Genomic DNA, 27,462 nt, shown 5'->3' with positions numbered 1-27,462 from the left:
TATAAATTAGACATTTCTCATGTCTCCTTCCTGGACTAATTCATTATGTGTATAATTCACATAAAAAGGGAGTAGATATCAGATATTCTTTAACTCTCAGTCCTTAAAGCAAGAATTGTGAAATCAATATACACATTACTTTTAAATGTATAATGCAATGTAATTTTGGTGTACCATAAAACCTAATATAAAAGAACTTCATTTTCCTGCCATTCCTTGAGATTGGGCATGAATTCAATGTTTTTCAATGTTCTCAATTAGAGTTCCCTCAATCATTTCCATTCCTTCACAGTTATGAAAACCTTTGCTCACAACACCTGAATCAGACCACACAGGCTTATAAGAAGATACCCCAAGTTGGACACATCCTGCTCAGCCCTGTCATGAAAATTTCATTCTCTGGTTCTTTGACCAACAAGCCCTCCTTGAAGCTGAGGAGGCAGCCTGGGTGCCAGCTGTCAGCTGTGAGTCAGAGAGCTAGAGTTGGACAAGGCCCAACTGAGAACTGAAAAATAAGCTTCCCCCAGCCAAGCAGTGCCTGATTTCAGGTTTATTGCTTTGCCCAGAGTTTCCAGGGCATGTCAGTGCCACTGAACAGGTTGTCTCCATAATTTGTGCAGCCATTGTCAGACTGATGAGCTGGGAACTCTTCACACAACCAAAAGCATATTTCACTCCAGCTTCTCTTACTTTTATTTCTGCTTTCCAAAAACACACAGGAATTCCTTAGCATGTCTAATTTGCTTTCATATACTCTTAATATCAAGCATGGAATATAAGTACCCACTAAATGCTTATCAAATAAATGAATGATAGAAATAATCAGAAAAGCGAGGAAAACCATGTGAAATAGACTTAATTTAAAAACAGCTATTGAAGTTGCCATTGTGGCTCAGTGGTAAGGAACCCAACTAGGATTATTCATAAGGATGTGGGTTCGATCCCTGGCCTTGCTTAGTGGGTTAAGGATCTGGCATTGCCGTGAGCTATGGTGTAGGTTGCAGATGAGGCTCAGATCCCACATTGCTGTGGCTGTGGTGTAGGCTGGCAGCTGTAGCTCCAATTGGACCCCTAGCCTTGGAATTGCCATATGCCATGGGTGCTGCCTTAAAAAAATAAATAAATAAAATAAAAATAAATAAATAAATAAAACAGCTATTATTCAGCCTGACATCACTGTCTAGATGCCAAGGAATGATTTCCAGTATGTCTCAAATTTTAAGTACTTAAGTATCACCCAGGGATCTTGTTATATAATACAGGTTTTGACTCATTAGGTATGTGATTGAGCCTGAGTTTCTTCACGTCTGAAAATCCCCCAGGTGATTCTTTTGGCTCAGACAATATTTTGAGTTGCAATTTCCTAATCAACATCAACTAATTGGTCTTACCATCTCTGGAAGCTCAGTGAACTTCTTGGGTCAGGCAAACATCCATAGTTGATAAAATCACATATATGTCTTGCCACACAATAAGCAATCGATGAAAAAATTAAATCATAATTTATCAGAAAGAGAATACATTTGATTTATATAAGTCACAAGGAAATTTATCTAGTAATTAAAAAAAAAAGTTACATGAAAAATCTCAATCCTATGTTTCAGAATGAATTTCAGAACTTTCTACCAAGTGAAATTAGTATGGTCAGATTTGAACCATGGCTTAAATTCACCAGCCAAATCTTCAGATGAAGATGTCTTCAGACCAAGGTATAATTCTTCCAAATTTTTTCATGAATTTAATTCTCATGAAAAAAAGAAAAAAAATGGTGAAAACCTGATCTATTCCAGAGGAGTTTTTAAATTTTAACATGTGTTGTTGATTTAAAAAAGGAATAAGAGAGTAGAAGGCAAAATGGAACTTACATTGAGAAAATTACAGATGAAGTTGAGTGTGGTTTTTCAGAAAGCCTTTGAAACAGAATGGAAAAGAACATATTCCCATCATAATTTAAAAGCATGATTTTGGAAAAAGATACTAGTTTGTTTATAGCAAGGACTTATATTGGTATACAGTGGCTTTTACAAATTAAATAATTACCAGAAAGTCTCTGTGTAAACTTTATTTCTTGGCAACCAATGTTTAAAATAGTGGGTATGCTTAACTAGGAGCTAGCATGCAAGCTAGAATTTTTATAGGACTTAGCCAGTAAAAATATAACCTAGAATGCAGAGAACTGAGTTGGTCGTGCTCCAAGTTTATGACACAATCATCAATCGTCCAAGCAAGTCCCTTGGCTCACTTTATTTTTCTTCTTACCCTCAATCTCCACTCCCAATCCCTCCTTCATCTGGAGGAAATTACTGTAATATGTTTAGCACCTTTCCTGGAAATGCAGGCATATTTGGAAAGCAGTACTGGTTTTTGTGTGTGTGTTTATGTTTTTAATTTGCCTAAGTAATTCATGTTACAAATCCCTTGTTATCTTACCTTTTCTGCTCAACACTGTGTTTGAAAGATTTCTCCACATACCCTTAGTCTCAATTTGTTACCTCTGTGAATATCCACATTTCACTCATCTGTTTCCCTGGAGATAGATACGTATGTTGTCTACAATGCCCTGCTCTACAAATGGTATGTAATCAAACATTCTTACATATGCCTCCTTAGAAACCACAACACAATATCCACAGGAGTGGAGTGAATAGGTCCTGAGACCTATGCATATAAAATTAAACTAAGCATCTCCAGACTCTTCTCTAGATTAACTCTTGGAGTCTATTGCCTCTGCTTTACACACTGTTCTGTCAATTTCCTCTTTTTTTTTTTTTTTTTTAACAAGGGTTTCTTAAATATTCTAGATATTATCTCTTGCCAGTTTTGAGATAACTTCTCTCAGGCTATTCCCTGTCAGTTGACTATACTGATGATGGTTCCTTTCACTGAATACAAATTTTTATTTTTTATGTAGTCGATTTTTTTAATTTTATGCTGTAATTTTGGGGTCTTATTTAATAATTTTTTTCCACAACTCAGAATCACAGAGATATTTTCTGATGAATTTTTATTCACTTTATAGTTTTACCTTTCATTCTTAAGCCTATAATTAATCCAAATTTTGTTTTTAATAAATAACTTAATTTTCCCCTTTATAGTGGCTCATTTTTTCACTATCATCTAAAGAAGATAACAATCTTTTCTATTAGGTCCATTTCTGTAAACATGGAATTGTTATTGCCCACTCAATTGCGTTCCACTTATCTAGTTACATGTTTTTGTACCATACTGTCTTATTTACATGGCTTTGTAGTAATCTCCTGTTTTAGAAGTTTTTATTTTTCTGAAAAAACTAAATGACACCATGATTTTTTTAGTTGCTAAATTCAATTTACTAACATTTGGGTAAGAATCCTGGCATCTATATTCATAAGTAAGAACCACATAAAATTATTCTTTCTTGAACTGTTTGTAGCAAATATAATTCCCCTACTTTCTCCCAGCTAAAGGAAGATAGACTTTGTAGCACAAATAGATCTCTAATTTCAAAGGAAAGTAGGTCCCTCTCTAACCCTAGAAGATGAATCATGATTTATTTAATCCAGTTACAGGAATTTCACTCTCCTCCACCAGTGAATTCTATAGCTATTTGTGTGTGACCTAGTTCTGGCCAAAAAAACATAATAGGATACATGCTTGGGAACTTGCTTTTTTCATATATAAATAGCCTCACTTAGGGAAAGTGTTGCCCTAACTCTTCCTTTCCTTCTAAAGCTTGAGATTGTGAGGCTCTAAGTTATAGTATGAAGTAACAACCATGAAGACAAAAAGGCAATACGAAAGACAAAAGAGAAGAAAGATAGATAGAAACTAGGCTCCTGATGGCATCACTAAACAAGTAAATTAGTTCTATCAATTTTAAGTGCTATAACGTTCGTTGTGTGAGAAAAGGAAACCCCTGTATGTTTAAGCATGGCTGAGTTTTTGTAAATTGACACTATATTCATCCTCTATTACACATTCCCTGTCTGATACTAGATTTTCCCAGAAGCAGACCTTAAGATAAAGATTCAAGATCTAAAACTACTTTACAAATACAAAGTACAAAGATATTTGAAAAGGAGAATATGTCAAGATCAAATTTGGTTTACTCTAGTAATACAAGGGCTAATTTAACATTTGAAAATCAATGTAATTCATTACATCAAAAGATGTAGGCCTCAAAGCCTCAGAGAAAAGCACAACAGCTGAAATGAGGAGGGCACAGCAAAGAAGATGCATAGACCATCGGTACCACTTCCCAGGACATCACAGCCTGAGATGCTCAGAAGGGAGCTGGGCACTGAGACTCAGGCTCCGGAGGTAAGTTCCAGGGAGAGGACTAGAGTCGGCTCTGTGGAGTCAGCCTGAGGGGCTATGGAGCAGTGTGCCAAGGGCTGGGAAGCAGAGCATTGCAGCCCACGGAACCCAGTAGGAGGTATGGGCCCACAAGAGAAGCAAGACATCATTGTTGGGGAGGAAAGAGGAGGAGGTAAAACCACCAAAAAAATATCTTTGTCTGCAATGTGGGCTCTCGGAGGGAGGGGCTACAGGTGGCGAGGTCCCTCTTGATTGGGCTATGGATAGCAGTGCCTTCTGAGTGGGCTAAGTGCAAGAGGGCACCTCTTGCATGGTCTACAGGAGGCAGGGGCAAGACACCACAGTCATCTCAGACTCCAGAGGTGGGCATGGCCGGCCAACACTAGGGATCCACGAACAGTCACCTCAGGGATTGGTGCAGAGGAGGGCACTGCAACCGAGTACCACCCATTGTTGTACTTACTCCCCTGGGAATGCTCATGCCCTCCACTTCCATACACTCCAGGTGCCACCTATATCTGCCTGATGGTCACAGCCACTTCCCAGGGCCCTGCAACTAGGAGCATCCTATGTGACCTTCCCATAGGTCTTTACCACCCGTCAAGGGCCCAGCATTAAGGCACTGGCTATTAGCCCTACCAACTGTCTCCATGTTCCTGGAAGCATATTGAGGTTTCTCAGAAAACTAAATATAGAACTGCCATATGACCCAGCAATATCACTCCTGGGCATCTAATGTAGACAAACTTTCATTCAAAAAGATACATGCACTCCTATGTTCATTGTAGCACTATTCACAATAGCCCAGACATGGAAACAACCTAAATGTCCAATGACAAACGAATGGATTAAGAATATTTGGTAACATACACACAACGAAATACTACTCAGCCATAAAAAAGAACAAAATAATGCCATTTGCAGCAACATGGATGGAACTAGGATTTTCATACCAAGGGAGGTAAGTTCAGAAAGAGAAAGACAAATACTATATTATATAACTTATACCTGGAATCTAATATATGGCACAAATGAACCTATCTACAGAAAAGAAACAAACTCATGGACTTGAAGAACAGAGTTGTAGTTAACTACAGGGAGCAGGAGGGAGTGGGATGGACTGGGAATTTGGGGTTAGCAGATGCAAACTATTGAATTTGGTAAGCAATAAGATCCTGCTGTATAGCACAGGAAACTATATCCAGTCACTTGTGATGGAACATGACAGAGGATAATGTGAGAAAATAATGTATATGTATGTATAACTGGGTCACTTTGCTGTATAGCAGAAATTGACAGAACATTATAAACCAACTATAACAAAAATTGCTTTAAAAATTATCTATTCATCATAAAAAATTATCTATTCATGTTAAAAATTGCTACTGTACTAGTAACACATGATACCAGCCTATTATGTAAAAAAGTATCTGAATCCTACTGCAAAAATTATGCTGAATAATAAAATAAGGAAAGTTTCAACTTCAAGAATAAGGACAAGATATGGATGTCTGCTGTCACCATGTCTAATCACACTGCCCTAGCTGTTATAGTAAGGCAAGGCGAGAAAAACATAAGAAAAAAATTGGAAGAAAAAAACAAAACTGTTATTTTTTCCAAGTAATATAACAGGTATGTATAAATTCAAAAAATCTATAGATAAACCATTATAATTAATACATGAATTCAGAACAATCACAATATTTTAAAATTTATTTTATGTCTAAATACCAATAACAAGTAAACAGAATCTAAATTTTAAAAATTTACATTTAAAGAATATTTATACTAAGATTTTTTAAAAATACCTTATAGCTTGGAAAAAATCTAATGAAAACTATGTAAAAACTCTACAAAATATTACTAAGAGGAATTAAATAAGGACTGAATAAACATGAGATATAGTACATTCACATACTGGGTTAAAATTGTAAAAATATTAGTTTTCATAGTTGATCTATATATTCAATGAAATTACAAACAAAATTCCAGCAGGTGTGTATGTACACATGTAAAAACTGGCTAAGTTAATTGCTATATGGAAATTAAAAAGGTCAATGATAGTTCTGACCTCTTTAAGGAAAAACAAATTGGAAAATGTTCACTACTGGAGATAAAGCCACTTTAAGACAGTGATATACTGATGCAAAGAAAGCAATAGAGAACTAAGACTAACCCTGAGCCCCAGGGGATCACAAAATCAGTCACATGGAAGTTGGTAAGAAAATTCATGGTACTCACCACAGCCCCCTCTCCTTCTCAAGATGGCACAATCAGGAGAAAATTCCAAGGGCTTAGCTTCTTCCTGGGGAGAGGAAGAAAAGACTTAAACATATATCTAACATTCAAACACTGGGGAGGTGGGAAGGAAATGCCTTAATCTAAGCACTTAGAAGAACGAGCGTCATATTGGACGCCATTGAGAACAAAGGTAATGTTTTGGAGCACTCACTAGCCATGGTCCCTTCCCCAGCTCAGTGGGAAATTCTCAGCTTCTGGGGAGGGAAAGAGTTGGAACGTACGTCTGGCATTCTATCTTTTCTGTGGGCTGCCTAAGAACTAGTATCTACCTCCTGTGCCAGCACTGATGGGACATGATATACTCTAGATGCACAGAGGGCTGCTGAACAACAGAAGGGAGCTGGGCAGCTTGCTGCTGCTCAAGAGGACCTGCAGAACAGCAGACAGAGGCTGATACAGCTCCACAGCCCATCTCTTAGGGGAAGGAGAGGAGTGAAGCATGTGCCCAAAATTCTGAGTGCTGAAAGAAAAAAAAAATACTGCCAACCAAGGATACTACATCCAGTGAAACTGCTTCAAAAATGGAGAAGAAACAAAGCTGGGGGAATTCACCTTCACAAGATCTGCTATACAAAAAAAAAAAAAAAAAAAAAAAATTACTTTCGTTTATTCATCCAAGGAAAATTTGTATCTACATACAGCAAAAATCACAGGAAAAAAGAATTTTCATGGCAACATTATTCATAAAATTTGCGGAAAAAATCAAATGTCGATAAAGAGTAGAATGGATACATCACAGTTTACTTGATAGGCAACAAAATTGAACAAATTATTGCTACATGCAACATCATAGATGAGTTTCATAAATGTATTGCTGATTTGTAAAAGCCAGATAAAAAAAGAATGATTTCCGTATGATTCCATTTTTATAAAATTTGAAAACAGGCAAAACTAATTGATGGTCCTTAAACTCACCTTTGGAAGAGTGACAGGGAGTAGTCAAAGGAAGGGGCATAAAGGGAGTTTCTGGGGCTGAGTCATGTCCTAGTTTTTAATCTGAGTGTTGGTCACATGGGTAGGCTCATTTCATAGTAAGTCATCAAGATATAAATTTATGATTTACGAATTTTCCTATGTCAAGAAAAAGGCATATACTAAAAGATACCCCTGCCACTACCGACTCCTATCCACTGAGCGCCCATATCTATGATCCAAACAAGGGTAACCACATTTTTCATTTTATTTGCCCTACTCTGTGTTGTGTTGCTTTATGTTGTTTAATTAAGCTGTTTGTTTTGATGTAATTTTGGATCAACATGCCGTAATAAGAAATAACACAACAATACCCCATCAACTCTTCAACTCTTCATTCAGTTTCCCCCAATGGTAAGCCTTTGTAGAACTATAGCAATATCACAACCAGGATATTTCCATCATCAGAAGGACCCCCCTCCTTTTTTTTTTTTTTTTTTTTTTGCTTTTTAGGGCCACACCTACAGCATATGGAAGTTCCCAGGCTAGGGGTCTAATTAGAGTTACAGCTGCCAGCCTATGTCACAGTCACAGCAACGCCAGATCAAAGCCCACTCTGTAACTTACACCACAGCTCACAGCAACACCAGATCCTTAACCCAATGAGTGGGGCCAGAGAGTGAACCCACATCTTCATGGATACTAGTCAGATTGTTTCCACTGAGCTACAACAGGAACTCCAAGGATCCCTTTATAAACATATTTTCTTCTCTCCTGTCCCATCCCCTGGCGACCACTAATCTGTTCTTCATCTGTATAATTCTGTCATTTCAAGAATGTTATATAAATGGAATCATACAGTATGCAACTTATTGAGATTGGCTTTTTCAGCTCAGCATAATTTTTCAGCTCAGCCTGCATCTCAACGTGGAGAAGCATCCAGACTGTACTATATCAGTAGTTCTTTTCCTTTTCACAGATGGTATGGATAGTTCACAAGTTTTTTTAAAAACCATTCACTTGTTTCAAATTTGGGGATATTTTGAATAAAACCCACTATAAACATTTGTGTACAGGTTTTTATATGAACATAAGTTCTCATTTATCTGGTTTAAATGTACAGGAATGTAATTGTTACATCGCATGGTAGTTGCGTGTTTAGTTTTTTAAAGACACTGCCAAAAGAGTTTCCAGAGTGGCTGTAACATCTTACATTCCCATCAGCAATGGATGATTGATCCAGTTTCTCTGCATTCTCTCCAGGATTTGGTGTTGTCACTATTTTTTATATTAGCAATTCTGATAGGTATGTAGGTGTATTATCATGGTGGTTTTAGTTTGAATTCCCCTGTTGTCTACTGATGTTGAACATCTTTTCAAGTGCTTAATTTGCCATCTGTATATCTTCAGTGAAATGTCTATGCCTTTTGCCCATATGCTAATTTGATAGTTTGCCTTTTTACTATTGAATTTTGAGAGTTATTTACATATTCCAGGTACTAGTCTTTTGTCCAATGTGTGGCTTGCTATTCCTTTGTTTGATATGGGTGGGTTTTTTTCCCATTCTGAATCTTGTCTTTTCACCTTTTTAATAAGGTCTTCCACAGAGCAAATTCTAAAATTTTGATAAAATCCAATTTTATCAATTTTTCCTTTTGTGGATTATTGTTTGGTGTTAGCTCTATGCACATTTGCCTAGTCCCAGATCCTGAAATTTTTCTTTTATGTTCTCTTCTAAAAGCTTATAGTTTTATGTTTTACATTTAAGTCTGTGATTCATTTTGATTTTTGTATAAAGTGTGAGGCTTAGGTTGAAGATTTATTTTTTTAATCTATGGATGTCTAACCATTCCAACACCATTTGTTGAAAACTCTATATTTACTCTATTAAACGGATTTTGCACATTTGTCAAAAATAAGGCATATTTGTGTGTATTTATGAGCTCTCTACTCTGTCCCAATGATCTATATGTCTATCCCTCTACCACTACCACTTAGTTATATATAATAACTCTTGATATCAGAACGATGGATTCCTCTCACTTTATTCTTCTTTTTCAAACTAGTTCTAGATACCCTAGTTCCTTTTTCTTTCCATGTAAATTTTTAAATAATCTTGTCTATATCTACAAAAATTATTCCTGGGATGTATATTAAACCTGTTCATCAATTTGAGAGAACTGACATCTTTATTAAGCTGAATCTTCCAATACAGATATTTCTACTTATGTGGTTCTTCTTTAATTTCTTTCATCAGTATTGTATACTCTTCAGTATGCAAGGGCTGTACAAGTTTTGTTAGCTCTACACTGAAGTATTTCATTTTTTTGAGTGATTGTAAATGATATTTTAGTTTCAGTGTCCATGTGTTCACTGATAGTATAGGGATATACAATTGATTTTTATATGTTTGTCTTGCATCCTGTGACATTACTGAACTTAGTTATCAGGTCTTCTAATGCTTTATTTGTTTAGTATCATTCTTTTTCTCATCTTTTGAACATTTAACTCCTTAAGAATCTGAAGTACACTACTTTTATAGTATAAATTTCACAAGAATTATATCTGAACTTCCTGAAGGTCAGATTTTACAGGCAACTGATTCTTATGCACAGTCGATTATTTTCATGTGTGTTTTGTATTTTGGATGTTATGGTCTCCTCTTTAGTGACACATTATTAGCAGGAACTCAACATAACCTGGTTTATGCTGTTTATGATTTTACATTTTCTTCTCAAGCACTCCATGGATAGTATTATTTTAGGACAAATTTTTATGTCAATTTAAAAATTATGGATGCATTAGGGCACACCCACAATCAAAAATTACTTGAGAATAATTTTTCTACCATATAGAAAGCATTTTTCCTTTATATGCTGGTGATATCACAAGAAACTAGGAAAATGTCAGAATTTTTCTGGTACATTTTGCAGTCAGACTATAGTTCTTTGAGGATTTAAATTTTCAGCATCTCCGAATTCAAATTTCCCACTTCTTATAGTCTGCTTTGTTTAACCATCAAGACCAAGTTCCTTGGTTAGTGAAACTAATATTCAGTATCCAAGACAATCACAGTAGCACAAATTAACTCATACTAATTTCTCTGATGTTTCATCTCCCTATCATCACCACCACCACTACCATCCATTTTGGACCATAACTGATTTCCTTTACTTTCTTAGAGTCATGTGTTTAAGGGGACTTGTTCTACTTTTTCCAGCATTTCAGAATATTTTGAAGTATGAAGGGTTTAATTTTATTTAGACATAAATAATATCAGCTGTTATTGTTTTTATTAAGATGGTCTCAATATTTTACTTAGAATTTATTATCTAGGCTCATACATGAAATGGGCTTTTAATTTTATTTCTTAGAATTTTCATTTGGCTTTGTAACTAAGGTTATAGCTGCTTCTAAATGAATTGGGTGGCTTCAATATTTTAATTTCTAGAACTATCTGTATAACATAGAGAGATTCTATTACTCAAATTTGTGGTGAAATTCTGCTAGAAAACATTCTAGGTCTGAGACTTTACTGGCAAGAAGCCTTTGATCTCCACTGCTGTTACCTTCAGTGACTACTGGTTCACTCATGTTCTTCTTTTCCTTATACTCATTTTGACATTTTCTGAAATCACCCATTCTATCTATGCTTTCAACTATAAGCATATATTCCTTCATGATGTTATTATTATTTTCTTTTAAATATGCTATCAGTGGTGATATGGACTTTTTTCCTGCTGTATTTTGTTCTTTGACTCTTCCTGTTTAGTCTACATCAGTCCTGGGAGAGAGCTGACTGTCTGTCATAAAGCTCTCAACCAGCTCTTGATTTTGTTCTGTACTGAAGAACTTTAGATACAAAATCATAAAATTAATGTCTTCCAGACTTTTTGGTTATAAAGATGTTTTCTACAGCTATAAATTCAAAATAACATCAAGCAAATCAAGAATTCATTCACATCTAGATAGTGCTCAGAATCAATGTCTTTTTTTCTCACTATGCCGGTATTTTCATGTCTAGCCCTCTTCACTAATCACCTGAATCATAGCATCCATATCACCCACTGTTATGATGAGCAAACCACCAGAACAATCAAAGCATCTGAGTTGCTCAGGCAACAGCTTTATTCCAGCAGTTACCACATCATGACGAATAGCATTTTCCATAATATAAATCATGCTTCCTAAGAAAACAAAAATGTCATCTTTACTTCCATTGATAAAAATGCATGCTGTTGAAGAAGGCCCTGTACTTACTTTAAAAAAAAAAAAATGCAGAAAGCAAAGAGAACTCTTTCAAAATTTTTTCATAGGGGAAATGAAACTAAGAACTTTAAAATTAAAAGTGACCATAGAAGTCAAAACATTCATCACCCTCATTTTGAAGCAGTCTTGGCCCAGATAATTGACAAATACAAGATGACACATGGAAATCAGAACTATGACCTGATAATGAAGTGAATTTTTCTTCCTTACTGGAACATGCTAGAAAAGGAGCAAAACTGCCAAGATCTACAAACTTGATAGTGAAGAAGGGAGGATGAAGAATGGGAAGTGCAAATTACTCAAATTGGTATTACCGTTCTCACTGTTCAAGCAATGATTGAATATTTACCTGCAGGTTATCTTTGCAGTTATGAAGGATGGTGCACCAGAAAGAAAGCAAACAGAAAGCAGGCACAAGCATTTCTCTTACTAGAAAATGCTAAGTTGTGCCAGTATTTCCAGTCTGTCACATTTGCAATCTAGAAGGGAGAAGAAAAAACATTCTGCAATTTAATTTAAACTCAGAGCCTAATCATCAGCGACCTTTAAACTCTGAAACCAGTGTTACTGCCCACACGGTAAATGCAATTATGAAATTTGATTTCCTATATGTTGTAGGCAATGAAACTCTTTTAATTGACACTGATATATATTTGTAATAACTTTTATATAAATGAAAAATCAATGCCAATTTCAAGTCTCTCTGTAGTTTTTTATTGAACAGACAAAAATTTCACAGGGGCTGAATATTTGCAAATGGCAAAACAACAAATAAAACAAAAACCAAATTCGACACAGATTTCAACTGTTCTAAACCGAGAAATGATATCTGGCTACAAGCCTTGTCAAGCCCACTGAGCAAACTTGCCAGATCTAAGTTTGCTTCTCGGTTTAAGAAGATTCCCAAAATGTTATGACAGGTAGAAGCCCTTCACTCACTTTAGCCGTTTCTCCACTCTTACCTTCAGACTAAAAGCAGCAGTGTAGTCTGCTCCCTTCTCTTTTCTGAAACCCTTTTGTTCTGCTTTCACTGAGACACAGCTAAGCATAATGGAGCCATCCTCACTGTAGTCGGGCTGGGTACCTGCATTCAGAGACCGCACAGTTTGAGACAAGTTACCCCTCAAACACTGATCCAGGTTGCTGTGGCCAGGTTTTGATTGAACTACACTAACCAAAAAACTCAGCATGCTTGGAACATGTGTGGCAAGAATGCACACACACACACACCCCACCAAGTAATTGGTGAGAGGGCTGCAGTTGAAATTGTACTGCCTTACAGTTGGTAATTTGTGGGCAGGCAGTTCATAGCACCTTCCTTCACCAGTGAAGGAGACAACAGCACTGTGCTCCAAAAAATTAAAAACAAGGCTCTCCTGAAAGACAACCAGCCCCTCTCTGGTAGGTACATCTACTGAAGCTCTTCCTCCCTTTCTAAACTGCTGGCTAGAACTGAACAGCACTTTCCATACAGCAAAAGCTGCAGATTGGGAAAGTTGTCAGGGCTACTATTTTCTTTTTCTTTTCCACATTGATTTCATCTGAGACTGAACATATCGGCAATTATGCCTGTCAAATCTAGACCTTAACTTCCTATACAATTCAGAAAGTGCCCCTGTTGACAACAAGCCATCTGGAGTTGGGTCCTTTTTATGAATTCTCATATGCAGGCAATCAGACCTGGTGGATGAATACAGTGGCATCACGTATATGTTCCTTTTCCAGGGATCCAAACCAGGTACCATGTCTCAATGATAAATGTAAAAATGCTTAAATCCTGAAAAAGAAAAAGAAACATAAGCAACTTGTGTAGCAACAGAAATCATGTTACCTGGGTTGTGAAAACCTGCATAAAAGGAAAGTATGACCCAATTTATATAATTTTTGTGTATATACATGTCTATATATATGACTATAACACTCAAACGATGGCATGCTAAGCTAGTACATGTTTTTATTTACTTTTCCTGTACCTATATTTTACTAACTTTCTGCTGTATTTTATTACCATGTTACTTTTATTATAAATTTTAAAGATTTTTAAACTAACATGAGATGAGGTATAGGAAGGATGTATAAGAAACACAAGTCTCCTTTTATAGACTCAGAATACTCAAGCACATATAAACAGAGGGAAATGTACAGTTATATGTAAGTAAACATACAGAGAGCTCAGGAAAATAGAGTTGAGCTTGTGAAAATAGCAGAGCCGGAATCGTCTCCCCAGAATATTTATATTCACCCACAAAGATATTTATATAAACTCCCCATCCATCCAAGACTTCCCATGTTACTTTCTTGCCATTTATGCAGCCCTGATGTTCCAGCGGAGCCTCTTTACAACCCTATATTAAGTACCTTGACCTTACTCTGACATATAAATTCAAATGGCAGTGAATAATAACGTGGGGGATCTTCTCTGGTGAAACTCAAAAAACAAAAGCCCACCAAATCTTTCCAAAGGCCAAGATTTTTTAAGAGAAATAAGGCACCAGGGGAAAACAGGGGATGGTTAAAAAACAAAACAAAAATACTATTCCCTTCTTTTAAGCCAAAAGCACTAAATCGTAACTGCCTTGTAAATCTCTACCAATTTGTGTTCCATATAAATCTCAAATGGGAGTTCTCTTAGTGAACTCTCCCCTAGAAAGTGGCTGCCATGATGTTTAGACAATCATTTCTGGTAGGTTTTTCTCTGTAGGGAAAAAAAGTCACAACTGCAGTTCCAATTTTTAGGGGGTGCAAAAATGTATTTCAGGAGGCAGTAAGCCTTTTCAATTAAAAAAAGGGAGAGGGAGAGGGACTTTAGTTCCATCCATAATTATATTCTCACAAAGAAATTGAGAAATGGGATTTTCTTTTTTGGTAGATCAATGGCTTTATCCAAGCAACAGCTCATGAATAAATCTCTTTTTAAAGATCTAAAATGTGACACAAGCTCATTATTAGAAAATATTCAAGTAAGTAAGTATATAGCTTTAAGGGGGAAAAAATTGTGGTACAGTATTCTGAACCAGAGCTGCATTCTCAATGAGGTATCTTTTTTTTTTTTTTTAATTATTGGGAAAGTACATTTTTGGTAAGATTAAAGTGTATCTTCTCTGAGATCACTTTCCCTACATATTTCAACTGTAACAAAATAATGCAACACTAATCTGTAAGACTTTCTTCAGTAATAGATGTTTTTCCTCAGTAAATCAATGCAAAGGCTAATTGGGGTGGAAGGTGACTATCTCTCGTGGTTATAAATACATTTGCATTGCTATCAATCTTTTCCACTATCAACGTTAAACGAGGCTGAACAACCTAGGGGAAGGGAAAAAAAATAATGAAGTTCAATGTTAGCACATAGTAAATGCTGCCATCAAGTGGACAAATAGAGAGTTGCTCTAATAAAAAATAAAGTTAACCAAATTACTAAGACAATGTTTAAAACCTGGAATCAATCTTTCTTAGAGTTTGACAAGCATTTTCATAATAAAGAAGGGCTTAAAACTATTACCTGTGGGCCATATGTGGCCCCTGATCTGTTTCTGTATGGCTCTCAAGCTAAAAATGTGGCCCGCAAAGTCTGAAAAATAATTAAAATCCTCTGAATGTGAATATTCTTTATTTAGTTCTGGATAGTTTAATTACTAAATCATATATCCTCACCCCAGAACCTCCCTATGAGGATTTATATGTTGATGGCACTGAACTTGAACTATTTAATGTTAAAAGTCAATCAACTCTATTTTCTCATGTTAAAAAGAAATTGTTTTAATCATCTTAGCACCTAATATGTGTAAACTTTGTCGTAGTATCTTCACTTTTCATTGCTTAGAACTAGCTTTGAAGTAGATAGAATATGACTAAATGATGAGAAATGGCTTCCCTAGAATATAACCAGATATTTTTAAATATTAGGCAGTGGGAAGTACAGGTTTTTAACATATTAAAGATTGACCCCATATCGCCATGAATAATTGTAATGTTGACGTATTTCCATTTTACAAAGCAGAGAAGAAAAGTATGATACAGAGGTGAGAATTTTTTTAAAGAGCAATTTTTTTTATTTTATAATGATTTTTTTATTTTTTCCATCATAGTTGGTTTACAGTGTTCTGTCAATTTTCTACTGCACAGCAAGGTGACCCAGTCACACATACATGTATACATTCTTTTTTCTCACATTATCATGCTCTATCATAAGTGACTAGCTATAGTTCCCAGGGCTATACAGCAGGGGTCTCAATGCTTATCCATTCATTAATAGATGTAAAGGCAATTTTTTTTAATCAACAGATTTTAATGACGTGCATGAGAAGCTAATTTCTCTTTCATTTCCATAATGGTAGATGTGAAAGCATGAGCCCAAGTTAGGATGTTTATCCTCAAAGACATTCTAAGTGATGCAGGTAGTTAAATAGTTCATCGCTGATCAATAACAAGCACATTGTAAATACACATTTAAAAATCAATAGAATTTTGCTAATAGAAGCTGCTTCTGAGGTTTTCAAAGTTCTATAAAACCTATGTCATAAAGTATTTCTTAAAGTGTGGTAAACAGACCACCTGCAACAGAAACATAAAATCCTTATTAGAAAATATGATTCTTAGATCTTACCTTGGACCTATTAAGTCAGAATTTCAAGAAAGAAAGAGACAAAATTTGGATTTTTAACAAATCCCATGGGTAACTTCTATTACTTTAAAGTCTAAGAACCTCATCATTTTATTAAATGAGAGACCTAAAAGTAAACTTATTTTCTTAAGATCACAAAGCTAGGATTAGAATCAGAAATAGAAGACTATCATCCTGCCTAAAATTCATTACCCTACACTATATAAATTAAGAAAAGCTTTCCCATTTTAGGTCTCAGAACCTTTGCACCATGATTGGGAGTTATTATACATACCGAAGATTCACTTTTAAGTTACATCTTACAATCTTTAATAAGTTTTTAAAAAGGCACTATATTAGTATAAAGAAGATATATTATTATTCACTACAATTAAAACTAGTAATAGGTGACTTTCTGTAAAGGCAACTATGTAAAACTGTCTATGCTTCTTTCTTTACTATTAAACCAAACAAAAACAAGGCCAAGAAACATAAATCAAAAAATGATGCAATGTTTTAGACTGTTTGTCCAAAGAGAGGAACAATAAACAATTCCTTTTATAACTGGATGCCAGTTAACGTCTTCACCACCTCTTCATATTGGATTGATCTTCTGACTTGCTTTGAACAACAGAATGCAGCAGAAGTGTTGCTATGAGACTTTATAGCCAGGAAGGGTCTTGAAGTTTCCCACCCTCTTGCAACCCTGAAATCACCATGCCATGAAGGTAGACAGCATGAAATCACGTGGAGACAGAGATCCAAACATCCCAGTTGTCTCAGCCACTGCAAATGAGTCACCAGCTGACTGTAGTCACATAATGAACCCAGATGAGATGGGCACAAGTGCCCAGTCCACCAAAAGAATTGCGAGAAGTAATACACTGCAGTTGATTTAAGTCACTAAGTTTTGAGATGCTTTGTTACCTAACAATAGGTAACTAATACACTAAGAAACAACCATAACCACAAATCACAACATGCAAAAAAACAACCACAATGCTAAGTAAGCCACAATGGCTGCCATGTACAGTGAAAATACAAATAATACAAAGACAGGGGAGAGCTCCACCAGAGACGGAAGCCACCACAGGCCCTGATCACAGTGAAGGAGGGACTCACCACTCTAAGTGGGATATACTAAAACAAAAAGAATCTCTCTTCGCTCGAACAGCCAGCTGAATTTCATGCAGGAGTCGTGGAGCCCTCAGTAAACCTGACTTTATACCACGGAGGAGCAGATATGGCCCAGCTGAATCCCAAAACACAAAGACATGCTATCTTTTCAAAAAAGTTGTTGGTTCAGGTGAAACGTGCTATCTTTTCAAAAAAGTTGTTGGTTCAGTACAAACTGCAAGTAGTGCTGCAGAGAAGCAGGGAAAAAGGGGGAAAGGAAGGAGTGGGGAGGAGAGAAAGAGGGAGGGAGGGAGAGAGCAAGTGAGAGAAAGAAGAAAGGAAGGAGGGAGGGAGGAAAGGAGAGAAGGAGAGAGGAAGGAAGCAAGAAAAAAGGAAAGAAAGAAAGAAGGAGGGAGGAAGGAAAGGAAGGAAGGAAAAAGGAAAGGAGGAAGGAAGGGAGAAAAGGAGGGAGGGAGGAAATAAAGAAGGAAAGAAAGAAAGGGAGAAAGAAAACACGTGTGGCTTCATTACGTGCCAGAAAGACTTCTAGGTAACTCAGAAGTGGTTTACTATATACCTAAGGTAGAATATTCCTGGTAATGTGTTCAAGAGCCATGGTCTAAAATCCAAACTTCCTGCTGCATTCTACCTAACTCCCCTCTATATTATCCATCATCAAATAGCTACATCAGGTGTGCATTACAGATGAAAAATAGAAAAAATTCAGCAAGGACATATATAAAAATAATACTAAAAGACTAAGGAAAAGAATATGACAAACCAAAGGCAGATAAAAAATTCATAAGACTATAATACAAATCACGCCAAAAATTGTGAGAAATACAGTATTCCTTAAATAAATGTTATTTTAAACATCACAACCCCTCTGAAACAAGAATCCAGATAAGACATAGAGTCAAGAAAAGGATCAGAAAATAAATGTAATGAAAAGTGCTGTCAAAGTCAAAAAAAATAGAAGAGAAAAATGAGACCACTGCATCAGTGAGGGTCACATTAACGGCATCAGAAAGAAAAAACAAGCCATGTCTAAAAGTAGGGAAATATAGAGGAACAAAGACTTCTAATATCTGAAAGAACATTACTGATATGGAGCCAAAGGCAATCCAATGTGTGCATAGTTGGCATTCCTAAAGAAGAAATATAACAATAAATGTCCAAAAATATAAAAGAACATTTATTTGAAATAAAGGAAAAATCAAGGTATAGGTAAAATGAGTACATTGAATACCAGAAAAAGTTGCTATAGAATTATCAGCACATACCTGAGAAAATTTCTGGAGTCTAATGATAGACCATCACATGGTGGGAAAAAAAAAAAAATAGGTTCTCCTATAAGGAAGAAAAAAAAAATTTTCTGTAGAAGGCAATAGAGCAGTATCTATGGGAATGGAAAATATAAAACAAGAATGTTCAATCTAATCAAGTTATCAGGAATTCCCATTGTACCTCAGCAGGTTAACAACCCAACTAGTATCCATAAGGCTATGAGCTTGATCCCTGGTCTTTCTCAGGGGGTTAAGGATCCGGCATTGCTGTGAGCTGTGGTGCAGGTCACAGACGTGGCTCATATCTGGCGTTACTGCAGCTGTGGCATAGGCCTGCACTGCAGCTCCAATCTGACCCCTAGCCTGGGAACTTCCATATGCCACAGGTGAGGTTGTAAAAAAAAAAAAAAATTAATTTTTAAAAATAAACAAATTATCAAGGATAAAGGTAACTGACATAATATGAAACAGGCAAGAAATCAGGAACACAACTCCTTTGAGCTCTTCTTTAAAACTACTGTAGTATAATATCCCATAAACTTAGAGGTAAGTGGAAAAATCATTACACTATTCAATTGTAAGAATTTTAAGTAGAACACAACATAAATGTTATCAGCCATAGCAATTTAGAAACAATAATATAATCTACCTCTGCTGATATAAAGGAAAGAAAAGTAGGAGAATAAGTGAGATAAAGAAAAAGCACACTCCTATCTACCTACAACTCCTAAAAAGGAAGCCAAACAGATATTGAATCTTAAAGGGATAACTCATTAAATCACGACTTAAGTGTATAAACACAAGGAAAAATATGATCATCTCAGATTACATAGTTAATAAAAGTTATTAAAAACCAAAAGTATATCATAAAAAGTGACAGGTTTAAAATAAAAAATGATTGCCAAAGCACTAAACACTAATGAGCAAAACAAATCTCCCATACCTCTGTATCTAAAACCTTTAGACTAAATTAAAAAGAAAAAGCATTTACTATATAAAAGGGTGATCAAAAACTTGAAGAAAAAGAACAGGCAAAGATAAACTAATACACAAAGAGATCTGAAATTGCCAGTCCAGGTGGAGCCAGAAATCCAACAAGTTCTCCTATAAAGATAGGAGATTTTTACTCTTCTTTGACCCATGATGAGGGCAATGAAGCCCATTCCTGCCTGGCAACAGGTGTACGATCTAAAACAGGAAACCAAAATTCCACAAAATTATAATAAATCAGAGCCTTTAACCTTAATTTCCACTAAAATGGATCAACCAGGTTTTGGATGAGTGCTTGAGCCAGTGAAGCAAGGATTAAATCACCAAGAAATCTGCCTTCTTACACACTTTGAATAAAGTTATTTCACAATATTCACACTACTTTTATGAGCATATCGATCATATCTAAATAAAATGCATATCCTGGCTGTACAGTTACCAGAGAAATATTATTTCCTGTTTCCTGTGTAAGACTAGCTGGAAAACTTGTGCTCCTTATAGTCTCTAGAACAACTGACATAAGCGAAGGTCAAAAGGGGAAGGTGGCTGCAGAGAGAGTAAAGGCAGGAACATAAAAGAACAAAAAGCTGAACACTGCATTAACACTTTACTTTTATGTATAGTCTATACGTGCATAGGGCCAACAATTCACTTTTAAACCATTAACTCCCTTAGCAGAAGAATCAGCTGCTGGAGAAATTACCTATATATTAACTTCATGCAGCTCATCGTACAAAAATGAGAATAGCTGGATTTCAAGGACATGTGTCTGAGGACTTTCCTGACCTCAGGAAAGAGTTAAGGAACTTTCATTCTTTTTTTTTTTTTTTTTTTTTTTTGTCTTTTGTCTTTTTGTTGTTGTTGTTGTTGCTATTTCTTGGGCCGCTCCTGCGGCATATGGAGGTTCCCAGGCTAGGGGTCGAATCAGAGCTGTAGCCACCGGCCCATGCCAGAGCCACAGCAACGTGGGATCCGAGCCGCGTCTGCAACCTACACCACAGCTCACGGCAACGCCGGATCGTTAACCCACTGAGCAAGGGCAGGGACCGAACCCGCAACCTCATGGTTCCTAGTCGGATTCGTTAACCACTGCGCCACGACGGGAACTCCCGGAACTCTCATTCTTAAAGCCTAAGGAAAATGGCCAAAAATGATCATAATGAAAATGTGGTGTACTTACAAGTGATAAGCTTTTTCACACACTTTTATGTAATCATCACCTAAACTCTGAAAGATAGGTGGCCCCATTTCTTAATATTTTACAGAAGAGGAAACAAGTTCAAAGATTAAATAACTTCTGCACTCCTGTCAAACCATACCTCCTTTGAGAAGCTTTTCCTGGATTTCTATCCTTCCTCTGGTTAAATGGGCTGGAATCCACAAGGTTCTCTCAGGACTTCAGCATCCCCTCAGCACTGGCGTTTTCGTAACTAGTATACCTGCTGGATCACCATGCCCACCCTCTCTAAACAGCCTTGAAACCAGTAACTAACTATGCTTCATTGATCTCCACATCTCTAGAAGAGTGGCTGGTATATAGTGGAGGTTCAATAAATGTTTGATTAATGTTAATTTAAAAGGATTAAGTAAGTATAGAATTTCCCAGGGGATGAGGTGAACTTTGATGGCTCAACCACCTGTCCAGGTGTGATATTAGGGATCTTCTTGTCCTCTTACAGGTTCTTATGGCCCCAGCCAGTCTGCTCACCAGGGGATGAGCCGAGACAGTATACTTCAAATTCAGGAATCAAGCAGAGATTAATACATATATATATATATTTATCTGATTTTTACTTCAAGTTGTTTTTAGCTAATATTGCGGCTGGGTTCAAAATTACATAAATGCGTCCTCCTAAACTATCCCATAAAATCCCCCATGTTTATCTAAGGGGAAATACACCATTTCTAGATAAAGTACTGACATTATTTTTTTTGAAACCTACCTTGTTGATAATGTTTCTAGTCATTAATTTCAGATACAGGAAGAGGGAATTCAGCCATTTTTCATAGTCCTGCAAAAATCATCCACATTTCTGCTGAATCAAGCACAAGATAATGCTACAAGATTCACTCAACTGAAACATATTGCCTCAGCCACCATACGTTACTAACCACTAAAACAAAATGGGAATCGGTTTTCAACCCAATAGTTTACCTTAAAGTCTCTCTTAGGCAAGTTTGACCTTTATATTATGAATTTCATTTTGCTGTAAGCTCTTACATTTATATTACTACTTAACATGTACTTTCTATAGAAATCGGCCCTAAAAATCTCTAACAGTATTTATTCATGCTGAGCATTCTGATTAACTGCTGGCCTAAAATGCAGTACAGTTACCAGAGAAATATTATTTCCTGTTATTTCAGAACTGTGAAGGTCAGCCCAGTTTCATGCAAAGGAAAATGAAGTGTTGTGTGTGTTTAGGCTGTGTAGCGTAATTTCAATACTTTCCTTGCTGTTTATGGTAGAGCTTTCAACTGTTCCTCATTTTACTATGTTCACCATTGCTACCCCCTGCCCTCTCTCGCATGCCTTTTTAACTGAGCAAGGTTATTTCTAACATTCAACCACCTCTAGGAATTGGTAACATGCACAGCATTGAACATTTAAGTTAAAAGCAGCCTTTGTTACCAGCGAGTAAGAAGAATTATATCTATCAAACAGTTCTAAAAAAAAATTTTTTTTTAATGGCCTTACCTGTGACATATGGACATTCCTGAGCCAGAAACTGAATCCCAGCCACAGCTGTGACCTATGCTGCAGCTGGATCCTTTAACCCACTGTGCCAGACAGGGATTAAACCTGTGCCTCCACAGTGAACCAGGCCACTTCAGTCAGATTCTTAAACCACTGTGCTGCAGTGGGAACTATAAAAAAATTCTTTAATTAAGTACTTAACCCTCTAGATAAAGTAATTTATTTCATTCTTTACACTATTATGAGGAGTCAGACGATCTTACAGAGACCGTCTACTGTAGAATTCCTATTAAACTTGCACACAATGGTGATATAAACCCATCCCTGGTTTAAGTGGCTGCTTTCCAATGTAGTCTTATAGTATAGGGGCTAAATGCTTGGGCTCTGGAGTTAGAAAGACCTGGATTTGAAACAGTTCTACCAGGTATCTGCTGCGTGAACCAAAGCAGGTTGCCTAACTTACTTTGTTCTGCATTCTACAAACTTGGTGCCCACTGTTCTAGTATTACTACTTCTTGCTCACAGAAATGCAACAAAATGAGCCTAGGTACAGTGACAGAACTTGCAAATATTTTCTTCATTGAAAATGCTGTTTGCACTGAAACTATGCCAGGACCCCCACCATACAGCTGAGAATGCGAAGGGAAGTTCTACAGGACCAGGCAGTATGCCAAAATAGGGGCCCTAAAAGGGTTAGCAAAGTAAAATGCAAAAAGAAGAGAGCAGTTTAGATGAGGTCGGGACAAGTGTCAAAGTCAGAGGAGCTCAACCTTGTGGGTAAGGCCCAACAAAAAGTAAAATCTTGGCTATATTCAAAGACAGGCATTTAAGTGGTCTTATAATCACCCAATGATTTTCAATCACCACTGTAAAAATTCACTATTATGTTAGAGATTAGAAGCCACATAAGTCACAGCTTACAATCTTCCTATATATCAATTTATTACTGATGGACATGTTTGTCTGTCAGACATGAGAATGTTCTCCAGTACATGTTTTGCAAGTATAGTGGGTTAAATGGTGCCCCCTCCAAATATATGTCCACCCAAAACCTGTGATTAGGACTTTATTTACAAAAAAGGAGGGGGGGATATTTGCAGATGTAATTAAGGATCTCAAGATGAGATTATCCTGATTAGGGCTCTAAATCCAATGACAGTGACTTTGATATAGACAGAAAAGGATAAGACAGGCATAGAGTACAAAGCCATGTGAATACAGAGCAACAGTAACAAGGCCCCAGATGAGTAGCAAGTAGCCAGGTTTAAAGCCTGACTCTAGAACTAGAAGAGAATCAAAGCATTCATTCATTCAGCAACTATGTTACAGAGGGACAGAATTTGATGGGTAGGGTCACATCATATAAGCTGGGTAATAGGAAGGTATTTCTGCGATTTGTCAGCCACCTGAACACCTTGGGCTTACCCTTGATTTGTGGAGAGCACAGCTAATTCTGGGTCTTACCAACCAATGGATCTGGGACTATTAATAGCTTACTTTGTTCAGGATGGTCTCAGGAACCAAGGAAGTACAGAGTCATTAGAAGAATGCCAGTGGCTATCACTGGAAAGTCAATGCCTGGAGCAACAAGGCACTAATTCTTCCCTCTTCAATTTCTTCATTCTTTAGGCAGCTGCCACTCACACTTCCCTGGCACTTTTCCATGGCCTTCACAACATAATAAAAATAAATTTAGACTATGGTATTTCTGACATAAAGTGTCACCATGTCATTAAATCAGTATCTTCATTCTGGAAGGTGGCTGACAGTGAGAGAGCAATGCTCAGTCCAGAGGAAGGGATTTCTCATATGACTGTTGTCAAGATGTCTAGTTAATATGGCAGAGCCTGGGCTCTCTTCTTTGAAACAAATACAAAACTACAAGGTGAAGAAAAATGGGAAATATGAAATATACATGGAAAGACAAAGTATAAATATATATGTACATGCAGTCACAATAATGAAGTGTATTTTAAGAAGTTGTCAAGCATGGTATTAGACCTCACTGAGAGAGAAAGTGGAGAGCAGCCAGCAGATTATGCATATTTTCAGATTACAGAGAGGGCACCAGATGAAGAGTGAAATCAACAACTCCTAACTTGCAAAGGCAAGATCTGGGTGCATGGTGGAGTGCTTGAGAGTCCCTACAGCTATCTGACAACCAACTGCGGCAAAGGAGATGGAGCTTAGTAAGAGAAAACTAACATTTTGAAAGAAAAACTCACCTTTTGGATGAGAGGTGAGAAGAGAGATGGAGGGCAGTAACCAGTTCTTGGCCAGGTAAGAACTAAACACTAAATCAATACACAAGAAATCCAGTGACATAGGATTCAACATGACCCCAATAAGATCAGTTAAATGGTAGCAGAATCCAATACATAATCCAATACATAATTTAAAACCTACAAAAACAATGAATTAACCAAGTTCACTCTTGAGGCCCTTCTGCTACACTTTATCTCCAAAAAAAAAAAAAAAGAAAAGAAAAGAAAATCTGGTCCACTAAAAAATGGCTTTCCAAGCCTATTCTATTCATCATTGGACGTTCCCTGGTGGCTCAGGAGGTTAAGGATCTGATGTTGTCACTGCTGTGGCATGGATTTGATCCCTGGCCCTGGAACATGTTCATGCCTCAGGTGGCAAAAAAAAAAAAAACGTACTCATCATTGACTATGTTTTCATGCTGTCTGTTCTATTCTTTATAGCATCTGATGTTGTCCTGATGTCTTTTAAGATTTTGTTTTTCTCTCTCAGTTCTTTTTGAGCTCTGCCAGTACACTATTCATCTTTTGTCAATTCTCTCACTTCAAAGGGCCAAGTCTTCTGTTATTTTGACAAATGACTCAGCTTGCCTCCTCCTTTTCTTAACAGTCTTAATTTTAAGGATGAGTAATAACTAGGAATGAACCAGTATGGAAAACGTAAAAAGATATTAAAAAAAAAGCCACCAAAATATATAAAGAAATATTTCAAGAAAAAAATTAAGACAGCCAAAAAGTACACCAGAAAAACTATACCACAAAGCATATAAAGAAAGCAGATGAAGGTAATAAGGATATTTTACATAAAATCAATTAAATAGGAAAATAAAATCATGATTTAAATGAATGAAATATTAGAAGCATCTAAAAGGGCACTGTGAAAACAAGGCCATGAATATTGAAGAACAACACTGATAAGATCGAGCAAAATAAAATGAAGAAGAGAAAAATATTTCACAAATAGAAGACAGAAAATGAAAGAATATGATAAACAAAAGCATTCCAAAATAGGCATAATAGATGTTGCTGAAAAAGGAAACAAATGAGGCAGAAGTTTGCTAAAAGATATAATAGAAAAAAACTATCCTGCAGTAAAAGATTGAAAAGGTAAATTTCTCCCTCCAAAACTGATCTAAAACAATCAACCCCAAAATTTCAAAGATGGACTTAAAAGATACTATGAGCACTCAAGTCAAAAAAATCATGTCATCTATGGGGGGTGTGGGATGTGGTGCATAAGAAACTGAGTTCATTTTCCATGAGAACTTTCATTTCCAGCCAGGCATTTTTCACAAATAAAGGCAAATAACATCTCAAACATGAGAGAACTCTAGGATAATTGGAAAAATAATGGTTAAAGAAGTGGAGTAAATTGATTGTACTTGAATATAAAAGCCATGAAAATTATGAAAGACTAGGATTTGGTGAAAAAAATAGAATAAAATATTATAAATAATAAAATGTCAAAAAACAGCTAATTAAATATTAGAGGAAGAATAAAGGAAAGAATATGGTGCAAGGAATATAAGCACATTGCTTTTTTAATTTTTCAAGGCAGATTGTCACTAGTGTTTAAATCAAACAGTGGAGACGATCTTTTTTTTTTTCTGGCCATGACCACAGCAAGTGCAAGTTCCCTGGCCAGCTATCAAACACGTGCCATAGCAGTGGCCTTGGCCACAGCAGTGACAACATAGGATACTTAACCTACTAGACCATAAGGGAACTCTGGAGTTGATATTATTTTAGAATATAAATGGAAAGACTTAAAAGATATACAAATAATAGTACCACCATATAAATTAAAAAATATGTATAACCCATTATTACATAAGAAGACATTTAATAATTTTAAATCTGCATAAACCAATCTGTAAATTAAGTGTGGGCCCAGAGAAGGGGGAAAAAGAATTGCTGCAGGATTTCTTTCTAAACTGAAAAAAAAAAAAAAGGATTTTAAGGATTAGGTTAAAAAGCAAACATGCACATATAGGTAAGCCTATTCCGATATGGATATAAAAGCAATGATTATTTAAAATATGAATAGATTAGGAGTTCCCCTAGTGGCGCAGTGGTTAATGAATCCAACTAGGAACCATGAGGTTGCGGGTTCCATCCCTGACCTCGTTCAGTGGGTTAAGGATCTGGCGTTACCGTGAGCTGTTGTGTAGGTTGCAGATGCAGCTCGGATCCCACACTGCGGTGGCTCTGGCTTAGGCTAGCGTCTACAGCTCTGATTAGACCCCTAGCCTGGGAACCTCCACATGCCACAGGAAGCATCCCTAGAAAAAGGCAAAAAGGCAAAAAGACACACACACAAATATATATATATATATATATATATATATATATATATATATATATATATATATGAATAGATTAGTTGATTGACAAGATATAGAATAAGGTCTATATATATATACACACACATATGAAATGCATATAATATATACATGGAATTCCATATATATGGAATTTAGTATGATAAAAAACTATATATTTGGGGGTAGTGGAGAGAAATGTATTGGTCAAGAAACAGTGTTGGGGAAAATTACTAGCAGCCATCTGGAAATGGATCAAGCTAGATTCCTACTTACTCAAAACAAAATAAATTCCAAGCACATCAAAAGTTTTTAAAAATTGTAAATACACATGCTCTTTGATCAAGCAATTCCAATTCTAGGGGTATGTCCAACTTATATATTTGCTAATAAGTAAAACTAGGGTTAT

The 27,462-nt window shown here is 36.3% G+C and overlaps 1 long non-coding RNA gene across 2 annotated transcripts; it reads right to left on the bottom strand.

Moving 5' to 3' along the window:
- On the bottom strand, window positions 1,054-26,868 carry LOC106509537. 2 transcript variants are annotated; one of them, XR_002341875.1, is made up of 8 exons: window positions 24,697-26,868; window positions 21,717-21,785; window positions 18,781-18,847; window positions 13,459-13,555; window positions 12,741-12,862; window positions 12,128-12,257; window positions 6,538-6,601; window positions 1,054-1,910 (listed from the first exon to the last, which is right to left on the bottom strand). It is a non-coding gene; the product is annotated as an uncharacterized LOC106509537 (long non-coding RNA). The 2 variants fall into 2 exon arrangements; XR_002341874.1 differs by having other exon boundaries at window positions 21,717-26,868.

Source organism: Sus scrofa, chromosome 2, assembly GCF_000003025.6.
Source record: "Sus scrofa isolate TJ Tabasco breed Duroc chromosome 2, Sscrofa11.1, whole genome shotgun sequence".
NCBI lineage: Eukaryota > Metazoa > Chordata > Mammalia > Artiodactyla > Suidae > Sus > Sus scrofa.
This window is presented reverse-complemented; position numbering and strand designations above follow the sequence as displayed.